Raw genomic sequence first — 8,935 nt, 5'->3', positions numbered from 1 at the left:
CTCGGGTGCTTTTGAAAATTCTTCTTTTAGGGTTAGATCCACAATGGGGGCTTAGACTCAGCATTGCGGCACCTAACTTTAGGGGTCCTGCCTCCTGGTGCAATCCACCACCCTGAGTTAGATGCCCAGGCTCCCTATATAGTGCCTGGGGAGAATTAGGCATCTAAAAAAGGAACTGAAAAAGCAAACAAACTGAGCCAAGAGCAATCTAAGCTAGCTGGCAGGGAATGCCAAGGTGAGAGATTGGTCCTAAATCCTGCCCCTCAAATGGAGTTAGGTGACTAAGCTGGAGCCAGAGGGAGGTGCCTCCTTCTGCTTGGGATTTGTACTGTGAATCCTCTCCTGGAGTCAGGTACCTAAGTCCTTTGTCGTAAACAAAAGAAGGAGGAGGAGGTGCAGCCCGCCACAACTTATAAACTTTAGCCCTGTAGTTGGGGCATTCAGCTGTCATGTGGGAGACCCATATTCCAATCCCTTCTCCCCATCAGGCAGAGGGAGGCATTGAACCTAGGGGTCCCACATCCCAGGTGAGTGCCCTGACAAGTGGGCTAGAGGTTATAAAAAGGGTACAGCATCCTCCTTCTTGGGCATTATTTTGGGGGGCCTCGTAGAGTTAGCAGCTTCTGCGAACACCCGCCAGATTGGGTCCCACAGTGGAGATAAACAAGGGAATGCCTACTTTGAGTATCCTGCGGGGGTTTAGGCATGAGATGGGCTCCAAGGCTGATGCTGCTATGCACATGCTTACTGTCAGATTTTTAGATGTCATTGGGGACTTGATTGGCAGAAACTTAAATGCTTAGGGACTTGAATTGCCTCCAAAGTTTGGCAGCAGCTTAGCAGGGGGTTGAGGATCTAAATTTTGGATTTGAGGGCCTATAGTGGCAATTAATTGCCTAAATCCTTTTGTGAATCTGGTCCTTAGTCTCTCTGTGCTTTGGTTCTCCAATAATGGTTAAAAGGGATATTGTGGGGCTTAACGAATTAATTTTATGAGTTTCTCAGATAGTGTGGTGATGGGGGCCATATAAGAAGATAGGTCTGCTAATTTACCCCTGTCACACATAGATCCAAGGGGCATTTACTCCTGTTGATGAACGGAAAGAGTCTTGTCTCCACTTTCCAGCTAGTGGGGCTTTGCTCTAAGACAGGATATGACAAGTGGCAGACACCATTGGAATACATTTTGAGCTTGCTGAGTGGAGAGTCCGACATGCAGCTTTTCTAAACAATAGTGGCACTATGTGATGACATTTAGACCAATTCTCTGTGATAAGTCACAGTGGGAAAAATTTCCTGAAGTACTTTCTTTCAATCAAGTAAGGCAGTAGGTGGGTTGTCTGCTTTTTGTGTTAAGAGGTTTCAGACCCAGAGAGGCAGAAGGCCATTTCTATATCGTAGGCTTCCTTTAATGTCCTTTCCCCTCTTCCCTTTTGCTTTCAATGTATCTTTTTTGCCAGGAAGTTGTGAATACTGCTTAAGAACAGTTCTGCTTAGCCATATCCACAAACCAGGCATTCCAGGGGTACTTTTCATCTGAGGTCTTTATAGGACAGCACAGAGCAGGGAGCCAGTACTGTCAAATAATAGTTTTAATTACTGGGTGCACATATATGAGAAAAGATAGAAGGAAAGAAAGTAAGGTAGAGCACTGTGTGAGGAAAGTTATCCATTGTACCAGGTAAAGGTAAAGCCTCACCACTCACTACTATTTCAGAGCAGCATCGGTTGGGTATTTGGTAACCTAGATAATAGAAAATGTCTGATACTTAGTTATTTTGCTTTGTGTCACTATAAGTCATGCTAAGAAATAAGTGCAACAATCACAGGAATCCATTGTAATATCAGTGTGTGGGGATGATTATTCTTCTTAATTCACCACATTGCAAAATAACCATCTATTAGGTACTGGTTTTCAAGAGAAAAAATCATGGTTTCAGATTACTGTAGAAGCTTATCATTTTCTATAAATCAGCTCTGCACTGTACTAGCTGTAAGATACATACCATCTGTGGTAACTCAGCAACACAGAGCCTGATTCTCCATTGCATGTCTGCAAAATGACTTCAGAATCTCTCCTGTTGAAACTGTTCTACTTTGTATCAAATATATAATAGTCGCTGGACAAAAGAGTGTGAGAATAACTCTATAGCTCAGTGGTTAGCGCATTCACCTGAAAAGGTGGGGACCCAACTTCAAATCTCTGCACTAATGAATATTTAATGAGTTATACAAAAGACAGCAGCTCCAACAAGAGACATTGAGAAGTACCTGCTCCAGTGGTCAGGGCACTCTCATGGAAGAGGCAGGATTCAACTCCCTGCTCCACATCACGTGGAGGAGGTGGGTTGAACTTAGGTTCCCACATTGTGAGTAAGGGCTCCAACCACTCCAACTGGGCTAAAGGTTATATGGGAGGCAATACTACCTCCTCCTGGCTTCCATGGAGGACTCAATCTGGCAGATGTGTTATAACAAGGCAGTTGAGAATGTCTACCAGATTGGGCCTGCCGGGAGGGGGAACGACTAGTTTGTGAATCCTGAAGGGACTTAGGGATGAGTTAGGTGCTAAGCTGCTCACTGGCATCAGAACTGAAAGGGCTGTGCACGTGCTACTGACAGACATGTAGAAGACTTTACCAGTGGAGCCTTAGGTGCCTAAGGAGTGGCTACAGAGTTAGGCAGCAGCTGAGTGTAGGTTTTGAGTATTTAAATTTTGGATTTAGGTTCTTAAAATGGCAGCTGGGTGCTTAAATCCCTCTTGGGAAACCCACCCTAACCCTTCATACACTTATGCACGTGAGTATCTTTAGCCTCATGTGTAGAACCCTTTGCTACTTCCATTCCTTGCTTGCCACAGTTCACTTCTGATTCAGGAAGAGCAGCAGTGGGAAAAGGAGATTTGTGTTGTACGAGTGCAAATAGTTTCTGTAGAAATGTAAGCTGCAACCAATAAATGGTTTAAAAATTGACTTTAAAAGCTTTTATTAGTGTAGCCTAGTGATCGGGTGGATCATGGGGAAGGACCTCTTTGTCACCATCTATTGATGACCTGGGGAAAGAGAGAATCAACAGACCTCATTTGCATGTGTGCCTCTTTTTTTTGCCAGAGTGTACCTTTTGGTTGTTTTGGTTAAAATTCTTTAAGTTTTGGATATAGGGGTAATGAAATGCTATCTTCATTGTGTCTCTAAAAGGCAGCAGAACTGTACGTAATATGACCTAAGTGAGGGAATCACCAAAGTTTGCCATGTACACTGGGCAGTAGAGCTTGACATGTGTAAGGAAGAAAGCTTTTGTTTTGTAGGGAGGAATGAATTTCTTATGGGAGGAACCCTTCTCAGTAATGTTATATATTATTGACTATGGATTATATGGTAGAGCCTTGGAACTGATGTCATGGTCAGAGATTATAGTAGCTCTCCCCTGAAACTGCAGAGGACAGCAACAGGGCTGAGTGAACTTTAGTGATGGTCCCTCTTTGCCCTCCATTCACAGAACTGAATTCACTCCGGTGGTCGGGGGGGGGGGGTGGTTGTCATGCCTTAGGACTGGGCTCAATTGGTTTAGACATGGTAGTATTGTGGTTAGAGGTGGCAGCATGGTGAAAGACAACTCAGAGGTGGCAGCAAAGTGTCTCTTCATGGAAGCTAGGCAATGCTTCCTCCTAGTAGTTGAAAATGGACCTGCCCTGAGTGAATTCACAGGCTCTGGAACTTCACTAAGCAAATAAATGATGAATGGGTAGCATCAGAGGGGAAAAATCAGAGGGTGGGGAATGAGGTATCAAATGGGCATTTGTTCATCAGATGTTCACGCTGGTAGATGGGGAAACTGAGGCAAAGATACTGTTGGGGTGGATGCCCAAGAAAGTGAGAGTGTGTACTTATATTTGTATAAACATATGGTTGATTTACTGTTGTATTTTCTTAATGGTTTATTCCTTTTCCCCTACATATCATTTTTGTTATTTTTATACACAGACTCAGGCCTTGAGAGAAACCTACTAAGGGGCCCCAGGGGAGGTATTTAGTTTTCCCATGAGGGGCTTGAACCAGTGCATTTGTTAATTTTAGAAGACCCCTTCCTCCAAACATTTGAATCCAGACCTTGGCACTGACAACATCTGGCAGAAGGACTATACAGGACATTGTTAAACATGCTTTTGTTTGTTTCATTGCAAAAGAAGCAAGCAAGTTCTGCTCAGACAAATGTATTTGCCATATAAATAAACTTATAAATTTTGAGGAAATTATACAGCACTAACATAGCCACAACTAAACACAAAAATGAGTAAAAATAAAAGCTGCAAACCAGGTTCCAATAAATCCTGTTATCTGTTTAAAAGAGCAGTGTGGTTTCCTCCCACCCTTCCTTTCACTGGAAATCATACATCAAAAACAAAGCTAACAATATAGATATTACCTATATGAATGCAAATTGGCTCAGTATAGGTATATATAATGCATACATTTCATGAGACACAAATATACAGTTTGCTTGTTTGCTGTGAAAATACAGTTCAGTTAGTCTGTACAGCTGCATGATGTGCAGTTCTTCCCTTTCAATGAGATATAATTAGGAAGAAGATGTACTATCTGAGGGACTCATCCCTTTGAAGAACATGGACACAAATCAGATATTAGGAATGGCAATATACAAAAACCTGTAGGAGAGCACTTCAACCTCCCTGGCCACACTATAGCAGACCTTAAGGTGGCCATCCTGCAGCAAAAAAACTTCAGGACCAGACTTCAAAGAGAAACTGCTGAGCTTCAGTTCATCTGCAAATTTGACACCATCAGCTCAGGATTAAACAAAGACTGTGATTGGCTTGCCAACTACAAAACCAGTTTCTCCTCCCTTGGTTTTCACAACTCAACTGCTAGAACAGGGCCTCATCCTTCCTGATTGAACTACCTCATTATCTCTAGCTTCCTTGCATATATATACCTGCCCCTGGAAATTTCCACTACATGTATCCGACGAAGTGGGTATTCACCCACAAAAGCTCATGCTCCAAAACATCTGTTAGTCTATAAGGTGCCACAGGATTCTTTGCTGCTTTTGAAGAACATGGTAACTTTTGAATAAATAAAAGGGAGATGGGAAAGATGCTGTGTTACCCTCCTTCTCACTGTGGGGAATTGAATATGCCTTTTTCTGACTGGTTATTTAATTTGCTCTCACATAACTAGGGGTGTGCAAATCTCTCCTAACCCACTCTGATACTTTATCTCAATGGTCATTTAACCATCCAGCCAAATGATCAGCAAAGATAGGAGGTGACTGATCCTTTCACTGCTGCAGGCAGAAGGGAAAGTGACAACAAAATGTTAGGAAATGGCCCACCAGGAAATGAAGTTGTAAGGAGAGGCTTCAGCTCTTGCTAGTCATACTCTGTCACTGCTTCAGAAAATATCTAAAATAGCAGGCCAGGGCTGGCAGCACAGCATATCACAAGGCTTCCTGATTTATGCTACAGTGCAGCACACAGTTCTGCCACAGCACAGGCACTGGGCAGTAGAGCTAATTGGTTACAATGGCGTTTCTCAAGCTAGGGTCTGCGAGAGTACTCCAGGGGGTCAGAGGGCCCCGCCGATCAACTTCTCCCCCTTCCTCCCTCAACTCTTCCTGCTCCCTCCCAGGACCTCCTGCATGCTGCAAAACAGCTGTTCCCCAGCATGCAGGAGGTGCTGGGAGGGAGGGAGGGGGAAGAGTCTAGGGCTGGGAGAGAGGCCTGGGGCTGAGCAGGGAAGCTTGGTGGTCCGTGAAAAATTTTAAATCAAAATGGGGGTCCTTGGGTTACTAAAGTTTGAGAACCACTGGGTTACAACATCATTTGACAACTTCCAGGTTCATAATCTGAAAAATGCACCACAAAGTGGAATTGTAACCAATGCACAATGTTTAATGGCACTGTCAGAGGTTGGGAGGATCTTTTTTAAACTGGCAGAAGGTGTCAACTTTCTGGGACTCCTGATTGGCTCAGGAATACAGCTTTACTCCTGCTGAGCTGCCGCCTTCTGTAGGTTTCCATGTGCTCCCCACGAGATAGCACTTTCTGTTCTCCCATCCCTGAGTCAGGCTCCAGGAGTCCATTTTGTCCTGAATCACAAAGAATCTCTTTCTTCTTATCTGTCACTCACTGAAAAAGCAGGGGCGATGAACCCACTGTTTTCCACTCAGAAAGGCATTCAAAAAGAAATAAACAGGCCTGGAGGAAAAAGGTAAATTGACAAAGAATCAAGTGAAAGAATGGGATGACGGCAGGAAAATGGTCAGGCCTGTGGATCTGTGCAATTCAGGTAGAGAATTGTGCAATATATTCTTTTAGCCACTTAATCACATTATACAAGTTGCTTTGACAAAAGACAGAGCCTGGTACACTGTGGGCAGCATGGCATCATAGCACCAGCAAAAGGATGGGCTTGGCTAAGTGTGCTCTGCGTGCATAGGACTAGGGCAAGGGAAAACAAAGGTATGTCATATGAATGACCAGGAAGAAGGGACATCACTGCATTAGTTACAGTGGCAACCCTACTGCTTGTAATCCCTTGATTTAAATTTAAAAAAACCAACTAAACAAACAAAAAATCATCTTGCTGTAATGGGCTATAAATTATCCTGAGATGACAAACCATTTGTACTGAAAATACCAGCAGGTGTGTGGATAAGAAAATCATCTGCATTGGTCTGGGGTATCCCCTTACATAGCATTAGGCCCCAGCCCTGCATTATGATCCATGCAAACAGACTACAGTGCCTATGTGAATTGCAGTATGAGAAAGCATAAAAATGTATACTGCTACAAAGGAAGTTGTTTGTTTGCAAAAAAGGGAAGAAAAACTCAAAGCTCTGAAAGTGTACACATAATAAACTGTATGAAATGGCCTTCTAGTCCTCAACTAGAGTTGCTACGTGTCCAGTTTTCAACCAAACAGCCAGTAGTAAAGGGACCCTCCCGAACCCTCTCAAGACTGGTGAAAATGAGCATGTGAGTGAGGGTAGGGAACAGCAAGCGATGGAGGGAGGGGGGATTGAGTGAGCAGGACAGGGCCTTGGAGAAGGGTGTGGGCAAGGGTGTTCGGTTTTGTTCAGTCCAAAATGGCAATTCTATCCCCAACACAAGAGAAAAATAATACATAAAAAGTGGATTCCAGATTTTCATGCCTACATTTTCAAATGATTTTAGGTACCTCCAGTGTGCGAAGGAGGGCCCAGCTTCAGACACCTGGCAGGGCTGAAGGATCAGAGAGTGCTAAGCACCCACCCACATGACATCAGACCCCTTTTAGGTATCTCAAGTCTGGCACTCAAAAATTCAGCCCCCCCAAATTATTAATCACTTTAAAAAAAATGATTTTAAAATATGAAGTTAATTGGAACTGGGGAGTCTAACAAAAGAACTCTTAAAACAATTGTTCTCTAATCTGCTGTATAAAAGAATACCACATTTTTAAATTAAGTCTCTTAAATTTTCTTATATACATCTTTAAGAAAATAAATTATGATAAGATGATGAGATTGCTGACAATGGCGTGTAGCTAATCTGCATTTGCTAGCAGAAAGTATATCCAACAGCCAGTGATGGGACACTAGATACGGAGGACTCTGAGTTAGTACAGAGAATTCTTTCCCTGGTGCCTGGTTGTTGGGTGTTGACAAAATGCCCCAAGACCAACTGATCACTATATTTGGGGTTGGGAAGGAATTTTCCCCTGGGTCAGATTTGCAGAGACCCTGTGGTTTTTCCGCCTTCCTCTGCAGCATGGAGCATGGGTCACTTGCAGGTTTAAACTAGTGTAAATGATGGATTCTCTGTAACTTGAAGTCTATAAATCATGATTTGAGGACTTCAGTAACTCCGCCGGAGGTTATGTGTCTATTACAGAAGTAGGTGGGTGAAGGTCTGTGGCCTGCATGGTCAGACTAGAGGAGCATCTGTCCTTAAAGTCTATGAGTCTAAGATACTCAAATCTGTACCTTAAGTTATAGGATGACCACAGGAAGAACTTGGAAGGTTATCGCAACATCCTGTTGGTTTTTGTTTTTCCTACTACATACAGAGGGGAAGAAATGGGATCTGATTCACTTACTCATATAAAAACATCATGGAAAAGAAATTGTCCTCAGAAGTATATTTGGGTTTGTAATAATATTTGAAGTACCTCAGACAGTCTTAGCATAATAAGTTGCATATCTTGAACATCAGATGTAGCAATAATTTGGTTATGATAGCAGTCAAGGGATTTTCTGAAATCACTGAACCATCTATATTTCAGTTATTAAATGTCACACCTCTTAACTGGTATAGTACATTTTCTCACTTCCCCTCCCAAACTGTACATGTGTCACATTTTGGGCTAGATCCTCAGACACCACAGAATGATTAAAGCCTTATCACATGTAACCACAACAATCAACTTCAACACTTGTAAGAAAACATCTTTTTTATTTCTTTAATCAATATTTTAACAGCTTTGAATACATGTGTCTAGATGCATGTGGAAGACAGAAATTCTGTTTTGAAAAGAATTTTGAGATTGAAAAATTTGGCTTCATTCTGAATCAGAACAAACTCCCAAATGTATATTCACAAAGGTCCAAAACCAACAAATTGTTTCAATTGACCAAATGTTTTGTTTCTGTTTTGACTTTTTATTTTATATTATTATATATAATATAATACATTACAAATTTAAAATGAAAAGTTATTTCAAAATTAAAAAATTGATTTATTTTCCTGAAAAAGTCAATGTGCCATTTTGACATTGTGGCAACTTTTCTTTTTCTTTTTTTCTTTTTTTTTTATTTGTTTTTATTTTTTATTTTCTCCACAATGAAATTTTGGTAAAATCAACATTAGTTCATAAAGCATTTCTATTTCAAAGACACTTTACTGTCTCACAGAAAATGACTTCATCAATGGTTT

This window comes from Gopherus flavomarginatus, chromosome 1, assembly GCF_025201925.1.
Source record: "Gopherus flavomarginatus isolate rGopFla2 chromosome 1, rGopFla2.mat.asm, whole genome shotgun sequence".
Lineage (NCBI taxonomy): Eukaryota > Metazoa > Chordata > Testudines > Testudinidae > Gopherus > Gopherus flavomarginatus.
The sequence above is the reverse complement of the archived record's forward strand: the minus strand, read 5'-3'. Positions refer to the sequence as shown.